Source organism: Lynx rufus, unplaced genomic scaffold (genome assembly GCF_022079265.1).
Source record: "Lynx rufus isolate CCGP_SWC_20201006 ecotype Redwood Valley unplaced genomic scaffold, mLynRuf1.p SCAF_14, whole genome shotgun sequence".
In the NCBI taxonomy this organism is placed as follows: domain Eukaryota; kingdom Metazoa; phylum Chordata; class Mammalia; order Carnivora; family Felidae; genus Lynx; species Lynx rufus.
In genome coordinates this window covers 38,461,507-38,474,710 of record NW_025814828.1, presented here as the reverse complement: position 1 = coordinate 38,474,710, position 13,204 = coordinate 38,461,507, and positions in this window count along the sequence as shown.

The window sequence follows — 13,204 nt, the reverse complement described above, 5'->3', positions numbered from 1 at the left end:
CAGCGCAGAGCTCGATATGGGGCTCAAGCTCACGAACTGTGAGATCGCGACCTGAGCTGAAATCGAGAGTCGGATGCTGAACCGACTGAGCCAGCCAGACGCCCCTAGTCCCGTGGTTTTAAAAGGCACCTACGTGCCGATGACCCCAAAACTTGTATCAGCTACACGGATCTCTCCCCTAAACTCCAGGTGCTGGCCGCCTCTCTACTTGGGTGTCTATCAACCATTTCCAGATCAGCACCTCCTTGATCTCACCTCCGCCCTCACTACGCACTTCTTTCACCTTCCTTATTTCAGTGAGTGACAACAAGATGAAATCAGTTGTTCGGGACAAAAAAACTCTACGTGCTTCTTGAGACCTCTTTTCCCCCTCAACTCACGAGATCAATCCATTAGCAAGAGGTTTTTTTGGTTGGTCGGTTGGTTGGTTTGCTGTTGTGTTTTTGTTTTAGAAAATCTGCATTCAGACTGTTTGCAGAATCCAAGCACATTTCACCCCTCTACCAACTTAGTCCAAGTTTTTTTTTTTTTACTACGAGGTAAGTATTAATTTGTCTGTGATTTATCCCCTGTAGAGAGGAAGTTGGCCTCTTGCAAATCTCCGTAGAAGCTGGCCAAGGCTTAGTACTTAAGGACATCAATCCTGGTCGACCATGAGACTTGGACCTCAGCCCTCCAAACATGCCCAAATTGAAGCTGGTGCTCCTTTAATCGTGAGCACTAGTGTGACAAATCCTACTGCTAGGCTCTCTTTGTCCCTACAGCTGCGGCACAAGGTCTGGACCCTTCACTCACTCCCCTAACACGGGAAGAGGAGCTGGCAGGATAGGAATGGGGCACAGCTCGACTTTTTCATACTGCTTTTACGTCCTGGCCCCTCATCATGTCAGAGAAGAACCTGGCTCTTCCCTACCCATTCAGCTTAAAAGCCCCACATCCCAAAAGTCATGCCCCTCTCCAACATCTGGCATCAGACTCGAAGGTACCCCAGAGTGGGAGGGGCCGTGTGGAACTCACTTATCTGCCCCAATCCTGTTCCCCATGAGTTTTCTTCCAATGAGTGATGTTCTTACAGGTCTGGTCTGTGTGGTAGCCATTTTTCCTTGTTGCACAATAGGTGTTCTATTACGCCCAAATCCCAGTTCTTGGTTCTGCCTCCCTCATCCGCTGTTTCAGTGAAATGAGAACGCCAACCGATCACCCATTGTGTTCCTACCAAAAACCTAAGTGTGTCATTGCCTATTATTCCTCTTCTTCACCTAAACCATACATTCGGTCCTTCAGCCAGTTCTGCAAGAGCTCTACTTTCAAAATACAGTCAGAATTTAACCATGTTTCATTGCGTTCGCCTCCTAACCACTATTTCCGCAAAAGACCACGAGGTCATCCTTTTCATTTTTTTAAATTTTTTTTAAGGTTTATTTATTATTGAGAGACAGAGAAATGGAACATGAGCATGGGAGGGGCAGAGAGAGGGAGAGACACAGAATCCGAAGCAGGCTCCAGGCTCTGAGCTGTCGGCACAGAGCCTGACGTGGGGCTCGAACTCACAAACTGCGAGATCGTGACCTGAAGTCGGACACTTAACCGACTGAGCCACCCAGGCACCCCCCAGAGTCATCCTTTATAAACCTGAATCAGGTCATGTCACCTTCTAGTTTGAAACTCCCAGATGACTTCTCATCACATTTAGAATACTCTTAAAATCCTCATCGTGGCTACAAGGCTCTACGTGATTTGGCCCTTGCCTCATTTTCTTCTACTCTTGCTCTGTTTCCTCTGCCTGGAATGATCCTCTCCCAACATGACTCTCTCTTACCTTCACCCACATCTCTGTTCAAACATCACTTCCTCCTGAGTGCATTTCCTGGTTGCCCACTCCAAAATAATAGTCCCCTTCACTCTGGATCTCATTATTACTATTTTTTTAATGTTTATTTATTTTTGAGAGAGAGACAGACACAGAGACAGAGCACCAACAGGGGAGGGGTAGAGAGAGAGGGAGACACAGAATCCGAAGCAGGCTCCAGGCTCTGAGCTGTCAGCACAGAGCCCGACGCGGGGCTCGAACCCACAAACTGTGAGATCATGACCTGAGCCGAAGTCAGACGCCTAACGGACTGAGCCACCCAGGCGCCCCTATTACTATTTTTTAAGAGAGCATGTGCGTGTGCACACCAGTGGGGGAGGGACAGAAGGGGGGGGGAGAGTCTCTCAAGCAGGCCCCATGCCCAGCACAGAGCCCAATGCAAGGCTTGATCCCACAACCCTGAATTATGACCTGAACCGAAATCAAGAGTCTGACACTCAACTGACAGAGCCACCCAGGAGCCCCATCTTTACTATTGTTTTTTGTTTGATTGTCACCATGGCGCTTACCAATTCCTGAAAGTACATTGTCTGTTTGTTTATGAGCCTGTTGTCAGCCTCCCTAATGGAATTTCTGCTTCACGAGAGCTTGGACCTTGTTCGTGTCCTTTGCTGTTCTGCCTCCAAGGCCTAACACAGGGCGTGGCTCTGCTCAAAAATTATCTGTTGAATAAATGAATGAGTGGGACTGAAAAAAGAGGTCTGAAAATAATTCCTCAGAGATATGGGAAAATCTGAAGACATTTCTAAAAGCATAATTATCCATCAGCCCCATTAGGAAAGACGGAGCCTTCTGCACTTAATAGGTGTTTGATAAATACAGATCGAATAAGTAAATGGATAAAATCAAGCTGCCTTTATTCATCACACGGAACAGCTATAGCATGCCTCTATGCCTGTTATTTTTTTCTTGACTCAAACCACCACATGTGATTTTTAAAATGAAAGTTTTGGGGCGCCTGGGTGGCGCAGTCGGTTAAGCGTCCGTCTTCACCCAGGTCACGATCTCGCGGTCCGTGAGTTCGAGCCCCGCGTCGGGCTCTGGGCTGATGGCTCAGAGCCTGGAGCCTGTTTCCGATTCTGTGTCTCCCTCTCTCTCTGCCCCTCCCCCGTTCATGCTCTGTCTCTGTCCCAAAAATAAAATAAACGTTGAAAAAAAAAATTTTAAATGAAAGTTTTGATTGAAAAAGTCACAAATTTGTGGAAATGGTTCAATATGTGAAAAAAATTCTTTGGGGAAAAATAAAGAAGTGGGAAGTATGATGAGTGGTATCTTTTTGCGTGGCGGGGGGGGGGAAGATCAAGAACTATAATCTTTCTCTGAACATCAAGTGAATGATTATTCATCCTTTGAAAAGTATACGTGAATTAGAAGCTGTCAGTACAAACTCTTAGAGTAATTCTTTCTGCGTGAAACTGACCATTAAGATGAAAACTGGCCTAACATGAATTTGTTGAGCTACTAGTGAACGTAGTTTGTCCTTGATCACGGAGACATGCAAAGTTAATTAAGAATGTTATTTCCAAACGAATGTCGCCTTTGGTACTAAAGGAAGTGAATATTTCTTAATACTGTGAAATTGAAGAATCTCTTTGATTCTTAAAGAAGAATCAAGAGTTGACAGCAGAGTCTATTATCTTACAGGAAGAACCAAAGAAGTTGAAGTTCAAATATGACTGAAGCAGTTCGGTTTCATTCTGAAGAGAAAGTCATTACTTCCCAGCCTCCCAGTAGTTTTATAGGCATCTTAACATGGGAGTCGAAGACCTTGGGCCTGTTTGTAGCTGGGGCTGAGTTCACCATTTCCGTTGGCGTTCTCCAGCAGGGTAAAAACACACAGCGATAATCTTTGAAATCATGTCAGCTCAATGCCTCAAATAACCTTCACGCCGAGCCTCTTAAATTGGTTTTCTTTACCCATAAAACAGATGAAGTAACTGAGGTTGTAAGGAGTTTAACGACTCTGCCCAAATTGCTGAGCTAATGAGATTCGCCAGGCTGGGGCGTCCGTGGTGCAATTGACTTAAAGGTGCAGATAATGTTGGAGACTTAGAGGATAATCAGTTGCACTTATGTATCCCGGTGAGAGGTGCCCATGGGAGATTTAAATGGTGCTTTCTCAGGAATCAGTGCCAATTCCTGTTTTGAAGTTCAGAAACTAGGCTGAGAACAGAGATCGACGTGGAGGTGACGTAGGAACCAGGAACTAGATAAATCATTCAGGTGGGTGTTAGTGAAGAGCATTGAGGCCATGAAAGAAAAGGATGCCAGGGAAGAAAAATTTGGAGGAAGCGTGGCTCGTTTGTGTCCGATATTATTGAGGGCTCCTGTGGAGTGAGGACTAAGACCTTTGAAATAAAATGGATATCGGGGTCCTTACCGCTAGTATGAAGCACCCCATGCCCAGTAGTGTGGCATAGTACTAACTGATGATTTTAGTTCTATTTCTCCCCTAAATAAGGAAGAGCTTATTAGCAAGCTGACACATTTTGTTAGAGGATTTGTTTCCCCCCTAAATATGTCCTTTTTTTTTTTCTTTCTCAAATGTTCTTCGGACTGCTTTGAATCTTTGCATTTCTAATTGTGTGTATAAAATGATTGTTCACTATCTTTCTGGAGTAACTCGCAGATAGAAGAATGTATTTAAAAAGAAAAGGGCTAGATAAAAATCTTAGTTTTCTTATTGCACTAACAATGTGGCTCTTAAATCACTTTTTATAAAGTTCAAAAGGTGCTTGAATTTAGGGCTGAGAGTCTTTTTTCTTTCGTCATCTTTTTATAAACTGAAGATTGTCCTGATTTATGCTTTGATGAGATGTACAGTATGCTGTATGAAAAAGATATCCTCTCAGTGCTTTGAAGATTCTCATAAAATGGTGAAAACCGTGCCAAAAGAGATTATTCACTAAAATTAGTACATATGCAGTGGTTCATTAGCTTGAATTTACATTGTGAAATTGCTCATTGAATTGACTGGGTATTTTTATAATGGTTGAAGACTGGTTCTTAATTCTGATTGTGCTTTAGAATTGCCTGGGGAGTTTCCCCCTGCCCCTCGAGGCTGTCTGCTTAATTGGGTAACATTTCATGCGGTGGGTGGGGGGAGAAAGAGGGTGTGCTATGTTGTTGGTTTTTTTTACATAGACTTTATTTTTCAGAGTAGACTTAAGTCCACAAAAAAAAAATTGAGCGGAAAGTACAGAGAGTTCCCGTGTTTCCCCTGTCTCCCCTCCCCATGCACACACACCCTCTCCCGATATCAACATTTCACACCAGACTGGTACATTTGTCACAACTGATGAACCTACATTGACATCATTATCACCCAAAGTCCATATAGTTTACATTAAGGCTCACTCTTGGTGCTGGACATTCTATGGGTTTGGACAAACGTATAATGACATCTATCCATCATTACGGTATCTTGCAGACTATTTTCACCGTACTAAAAATTCTCCATGTTTGGCCTATTCATTCCTTACCCACACCAACCCCTGGCCAGCACTGATCACTTTACCGTCTCCATAGTTTTGCGTTTTCAAGAATGCCATATCGTTGGAATCATACGGTAGGTAGCCTTTCGGATTGGCTTCTTTCACGTAGGAATGTGCATTTTCCACGAATGTAAGCTTTATTGAGGTATTATTGACATATACAATTGGAAAGTAATATGCATTCAGGATTCTTTTCTGTCTTGTCATGGCTGGATAGCTTACTCCCTTTTAGCACGGAATAGTATTCCACTGTCTGGATGTACAGGAGTTTATTGATCTGTTCACCTACCGAAAACAGCTTGGTTGTTTCCAAGTTGGGGCACTTATGAATAAAGCTGCTGTGAAGATCCACGTGCAGGTTTTTGTATGGTATAGTTTTCAACCCTTTTGGGTAAATACTAAGGAGCACACCTGCTGGATCATATGGTTAGAGTATGTTTACTTTTGCAAGAAACTGCCAAGTTGTCTTCCAAAGTGGTTGTACTGTTGTGCATTTCCACCCACAATGAATGAGAGTTCCTGTTGCTCCACATCCTCGCCTGTGTTTGGTGCCGTCATTGTTCTGGATTTTGGCCATTCTAGTAGGCATGTGGTTAGTAGCTCACTGTCGTTTTTGTTTTTGTTTTTTAATGTTTGTTCATTTTTGAGACAGAGACCGAGCATGAGCAGGGGAGGGGCAGAGAGAGAGGGAGACACAGAATCCGAAACAGGCTCCAGACTCCAAGCTGTCAGCACAGAGCCCGACGCGGGGCTCGAACTCACGAACCGCGAGATCATGACCTGAGCCGAAGTCGGCCGCTCAACCGACTGAGCCCCCCAGGCGCCCCTCACTGTCGTTTTAATTTGCATTTCCCTAATGACATATGATGTGAAGCATCTTTTCATTTGCTTTTCTGCTTTCTTCTATGGTGAAGTGTCTGTTCAGGTATTTTGCCCATTTTTTCCTCAGGTTGTTCATTTTCTTCTTTTGAGTTTCAGCATTCTTCACAGATCTGATGTCTTTCGCAAATGTTTTCTCCAAGTCTGTGGCTTTTCTCTTCATTCTCTTAACATGGTCTTTCACAGAGCAGTCTTTGTTTTAATGAAGTCCAGCTTATCAGTTGATTATTTGATGGACTGTGCTTTTGATGCTCTAAGGGAAACTTTATTTTAATTAATGTATTTTTATTCCTTGTCTTCTTATTCTTTTTTTCACACCTCCAGTTTTGGTAACCACCTCCACTTTCTGTTTCTAAGGATCCTGCTTTTTTAGATTCTACATGTAAGGGAGATCATACGGTATTTGTCTTTCTCTGTGTGATTTATTTCACTTAGCATAATACCCTCATGGTCCATCCAAGTTGTTGCAAATGGTAGGATTTCCTTATTTTTCATGGCCAAATAATATTCCTCTGTGTGTGTGTGTGTGTGTGTGTGCGTGTGTGTGTGTGTGTGTCTCACATCTTCTTTATCCATTCATCTGTTGACGGACACAGGTTGTTTCCATATCTTGGCTATTGTGAATAATGCTACGTTGAACACAGGGGTACATACATCTCTTCAATATCCCGCATTTTCATTTCCTGTGGATATATACCCAGGAGCGGATCATATGGTAGTTCTATTTGTAATTTCTTGAGAAACCAAAGAGAGCTTTTTAAAATACCAGATTCCCTGTCTCCACCTTTAAAAACCCTGTGTTTTTTTAATGTTTATTTATTGGGGAGCCTGGGTGGTTCAGTGGGTTGAGTGTCCGACTCTTGATTTCAGCTCAGGTCATGATGCCAGGGTCGTGGGATCAAGCCCTGCATTGGGCTCCTCACTGAGCATGGAGCCTGTTTAAGATTCTCTCCCTCTCTCTCTCTCTCTCTCCCTCTGCCCCTATTGTCTGCTCATGTGCACACATGCTCTTGCTCTCTCGCTCTCTCTCTCTCTCTCTAAAATAAAAAGAAAATGTTTATTTATATATTTTGAGAGAGAGAGAGAGAGAGCAGAGGAAGGACAGAGAGAGAGGGAGAAAGAATCCCAAGCAGGCTCTGTGCCATCAGCGCAGAACCCAATGCAGGGCTCAAATTCATGAACCGTGAGATCGTGACCTGAGCTGAAATCATGAGTCGGGTACTCAACCCACTGAGCCACCCGGGCGCCCCAAGAGCCTGTTGTAATTAGCCTGAGTGAGGCCCAGGCATTAGCATTTTTAAAGCTCTTGTCTATTCTGAAGTTGAGAAGCACAGTGCCATCATTTCCTTTCTCCAGTCTTAGGCAACAGCTTTCAGTGTTTAAAAAACAAAAACAAAACTATCATTTGTTTTTTTTTGTTTTTTTTTTTTAACGTTTATTTATTTTTGACACAGAGAGAGACAGAGCATGAACGGGGAAGGGGCCGAGAGAGAGAGAGAGAGACACAGAATCTGAAGCAGGCTCCAGGCTCTGAGCTGTCAGCACAGCACCCGACGCAGGGCTCGAACCCACAAACCGTGAGATCATGACCTGAGCCGAAGTCGGATGCTTAACCGACTGAGCCAGCCAGGCGCCCCGTACCATTTGTTTTCTGATGACAACCCACTCTCCTGGTTTTCCTCCTACATCTCTGGCTCTTCTTTTCGATCTCCGTCACTGGAGGGGAGCTCAGGGCTCCATCCTAGTTCCTAGCCTTTAGCTGGATTCTCTCCCCCGGTGATCCCAATCAGCCATATAGCTTTAAATACCTTGCATAGGTTGATATCCTTGAAATATACATAGTGCTAGCTCTGAAATTGTCCCTGAAATTCAGGCTTGTGTATCGCACCATCTTCTCTACCTTTCCAACGTGGACATCTTCCGAGAATGTCCAACTGAACCTGTTCCAGACTGAATGTAATGATTCCAAACCCTGCCCCTCACCAAACCTGTGCTTCCCTCCGTCCGCCCTGGGACAGGAATGGCTCTGGGTTCTTCTCTTTTTGGCACCTTCCACATTTCATTCAGAGGCAAGTCTTGTATCATTCACCCCCCAAAATACCTCCCAAATCTGTCTGCTTCACTTCACCTGCTCTGCTTTGACCTTAGTACCAGCAACCGCCTTCTCTTGCCTGGGAGACTTCACTGACCTCTCTCTTTTTTTTTTTTTTTTTTAACGTTTATTTATTTTTGAGACAGAGAGAGACAAAGCATGAACGGCGGAGGGTCAGAGAGAGGGAGACACAGAATCTGAAACAGGCTCCAGGCTCTGAGCTGTCAGCACAGAGCCCGACGCGGGGCTCGAACTCACGGACCGCGAGATCGTGACCTGAGCCGAAGTCGGACGCTCAACCGACTGAGCCACCCGGGCACCCCTTCAGTGACCTCTCTTGTTGCCCTCTGCCCTTCCCCCCTCATCTGCCCACGACCCACCTACATATGAGGCAGAGTGAGCTTCCAAAAATGTGAATGATTGCTTTACACTCATCAGTGCGTTCCTATCCGATGGCAAACAAAATTGTGTTAATTTCCTCTATCAGTGTATCAAAAACTGTGCGGTGTTAGACAACAGAACAGTATCGCATCACAGCTCTTGAGGCCAGAAACCAAGACGGCAACAGGGCTGTGTTTTCTCTGATGGCCTTAGGGAAGAAGCGTTCCTTGTGTCTTCTATCTCCTAGTGTTCGTCAGCAACCTTTGGCCTTCCTTGGCTTGTGAATCCATCACTCCAGTCACACGACCATCTTCTCCCTGTGTGTCTTCACCTCATCTTCCCTCTGTCCGTGTCTGTCTCTGTGTCTAAGATTCCCCTTCTCATAAGGACATCAGCCATATCAGGTTAGGGCCCACCCTCGGGACCTCATGGTAATTTGGTCATCCCTGTAAAGATCCTATTTCTTTTTTTCAAGCCTATTTATTTGTTTTGAGAGAGACAGAGAGAGTGAGCAGGGGAGGGGCAGAGAGAGTGGGGACAGAGGATCTGAAGAAGGCTCTGCACTGACAGCAGAGAGCCCGATGTGGGGCTCGAACTCACAAACTGTGAGATCATGACCCGAGCCGAGGTCAGACACTCAACCGACTGAGCCACCCCCATGCCCCTAAAGACCCCATTTCTAAATAAGGTCACGTCCCGAGGTACTGGAGGTTAGGCCTGCAACGGATGGTTTTCTGAGGGGACACAATTCGACCGATAGGAAGACCCAAACTCTCTCCACTGGCCAATAAAATTTTATTTTATTTTATTTTATTTTATTTTATTTTATTTTATTTTATTATTTTTTTTAACGTTTATTTATTTTTGAGACAGAGAGAGACAGAGCATGAACGGGGGAGGGGCAGAGAGAGAGGGAGACACAGAATCCGAAACAGGCTCCAGGCTCCGAGCTGTCAGCACAGAGCCCGACGCGGGGCTCAGACTCACGGACCGTGAGATCATGACCTGAGCCGAAGTTGGACGCTTAACCGACCGAGCCACCCAGGCGCCCCTAAAACTTTATGTGAGACGTATACGACTGCTGCTTTCATGTCCGGCCCAGCTCCTATCACTTGTCCCTCTCCCTCTTTCCAGCCACCTTGGCATTTCTGCTTCCCAAGTTTGCTCTTAGCATTTCCATTCAAATGCCACCTCCACGGGGTGCCCAACTCTGCTCACCCCATTAATTCAGCCCTCTTCCTGGGCTACTTCACTTACTCTTTATCTACCCACCTACTGGTCAACCTTTTTGATCACTAAGAAGCAGGCATAGAGCAAGCTCTTTCCTCCTTCCCTCTTGATCCCTGAATCGAGAGGCGATTTCTAGAGTCCCCACCGGTTATCTTGGGTTCACGAATTAACCTCCCAGGGAACAGGAGCCAAGAACGGTGAGCACGACAGAAGTGGAAAGAGTTTGAGGTTTTTGATGACACCAGGTCCTGGTCTCACGGTTCATGGGTGCGAGCCCCACCCGTCAGGCTCCGTGCTGGCACCGCGTGAGCCTGCTTGGGACTCTCTCTCTCCCTCTTTCTCTGCCCCTCCCCCGCTCATGCACACTCTCTTTCTCACTCTCTCAAAAATAAATAAATAAGCTTGAGAAAAAGCCTTAGTATAAAAGAGAATAATAGTATTCACCTTACAGGACTGTTGTGTATCTCTCTGAAAGAGAGCATACGTATAGAATATTTCGCTCAGAGCCCAGTAAAAAAGCATTCAATAATTGTTGTCGTTATTATTATGGATAGGTATTTTTGAATGAATACTATCCTCTTCATGAGGATGGTAAAGATTAGTATTCTCAAAAAGAATTAAAAACTGTGACTAGCAGATTATGCCAGTATGTCTGGATTTTACACACACACACACACACACACACACTCGCACACTCCTATCTTTATCCATGTAGATATGATATGAAATGTTATTGGCTCTCAGTGGGTACCTCGATAAGTATTGATATATAAGAACTACGGGTCTTGCTGGGAATTTTCTACATTTGAAATTTTATAACAGAGACTATAGTAGACGGTCAGTGAATCGGAAACCATTTTTTTATTTGGGGAAGTGACTAAGAAGAAGTAAAGGCTACATTTCCATCTGTATGCTAATGGTGTTGGTTTGCCTAAATTTGGAAAATCGAATGCTCAGGTCAGGACACCTGGTCGCCCATCTCAAAAACTGTTTCTTGCTAATTAAAGCAGAAAGAAATTTATTGGCAGGATCTTGGTGGGTATGGTGATGGGGGGTACCGTTCACAGAATCACGTGGAAAGCTGGAGATCCAGGCTCATAAAATGGTGAATACGGATGTAGCCAAAAAGAGCAAATTGCTAAGGATGCCTTCTTGGACCCTGTGTCCCCAGGAGAGCCAACTCACGTGGCTGGGCTCGGTTGCCCCCGACATTGGCTGTTGTATCCTCCGGGCTCTCCATTCCAGAACAACCATGGAGAATAACCTTTGAATGTCTGCATGTGTTGGCCACTCCTCCTGGATGGCCCATCCACCTGGCTCTCCAGCTGCCCAAAGAGGGGAGAGGAAATACCTCCTCCCTTCAGATTCCGCAGGGAGGAGGCAGGACCTGTCTTGGGATTACCCATCCCTTCCTAGGTGTTTGGATGCTCGGGCGGCTCCAGTAAATACCCACGAGAGCTCCCAAGAAAGAGAGAGAGAGAGAGAGAGAGAGAGAGAGAACCTGAAAGCAGTACCAGAAAACAAAGGCTCGGAAGCGAGCCCTTAAAAGATTTCCCATCCAGCTGATAGACACCTCCTTCTCAGAACCCCGAGTGCATGTGAAATTGCAGCAGGAGTATTTTCATCCTTTCATCCCTTTTGGCATGGGTGGAAATTTAAAGGGAACCCTTCTTCCTCAGCAATGTTTACAACAAGCCAGTAAAGTAACCATACGTGGCACAGCGACCTTTCTGAAAAGCACGATGTGAGAAAAAAAGAGTTCCTGTCGCCAGATGCCTATTGATAGGCTCGGAAACGGGTCTTCTGGAGCCCAATGGGCGGAGGCGAAGCCTTTCTCTTGAGAAGGGAGCAGATGGTATTCTTCGCCACCCCTGACAGAATAAACGGCTGGAGGAAGCACTGGGGCTCCATCTGGGAGAGAGCCGGTCTTCTGTGGCCAAGCAGTCAATGTGTTTGCGATCTTTACACTTCTCTGTGGTGCTCTTGCAGAAGGGCAGGTTGTACAAGGCTGGAAAATTCCAACCGGGAAGGACCATACACCTCTTGACGTCCCTTCAGAGCAGATAAACTCTGAGAAACCCAGAGGAAACAGATAGTAGGGCGGAGTGGTGACCACGCGTTGGGAAAGCCACAAGGTATTTATTTGAGAGAAATGAACAAAGGTGGATGGGCGTCAAGCTGTGATATTTGAACGTGTTGGTGGCCAAAGAGTTCATCCTCCCTCCCGATCTGACCCAGAGAACTGAGCCAGAAAATGTGTTCATGACTATTTCCATGGCTCTTACTCAGCTACAAGTCATTTTCCCTTTCAGATTGTTTCCATTTTTAAGGCCCAATTTCCATTTGCTTTTTTGATCTTCTGCTTTTAAGACATTTGGCCAGTATCATCATCGGCCCTAGTGCCCGGTTTTCTTGCAAGGCTTTGAACTTGTCATTTCTCCTTCGGCCTTGTAGGTGGATTCTGTTTGTAACTGGCTGGTCCCAGGTAGACAGAGTTTTGCTGACGGGGCAAAAGGAAAGGCTTCTTCTGAAAAAGGTAGAGGTATAACTGAACATTTGAAGACACCTCTTGTAAACATCAATGACTGTTTAGAGTAAAAGTTCTGTGGAAAAGTAATGACGTGATCATCAATTTATTAATGAACAAATGAACATGACAGTTTCGGCATCAACAACCCTATGGGCCTCCCAAGAGAAATTTCTTCTTCAGTTTTATGATACATTTACTCTTCCGTGAAATGCCATTTTTTAAATATTCTCAGTTTAATTCTTCATCAGGGTTAATTTAAAAAAAATAATTCTGGGGCTGTGTCCGTGTGACATAAAATAATGCATAAATGGTTCAATGGTTCTTTGTGTTCTCCACAAAAATTGCTTGATGGTTTTCTGTCTTAATTTTAAGCTTTTGAAGGAAATATTCCCCTTTGTCTTTTCACAGCTCCTAAACAGCGTTATCCAGCTAGCAAGCACTTAGCGCCCACACATAGTGACCTTTGCCACTTTTGTACAAAACTAGCCGTTTCGCTGGGGAGTCGGCCTTACCTATCAGTTTCACACTCCTCTATTCCAAGGAGCCACGGACTGCACTTCCTCATGGTTTCAAAATCGTATGGAGAGTTACCTGTTAGTTTCACACTCCTATATTCCCAGGAGCCAAGGGCTGCACTTTCTCATTGTTTCAAAACCATATGGAGAGTTTTATTCTAAGTGATGCAGATGAAGGCACTTATTAACGTGCCCTTGTGGATTTCATCGTGT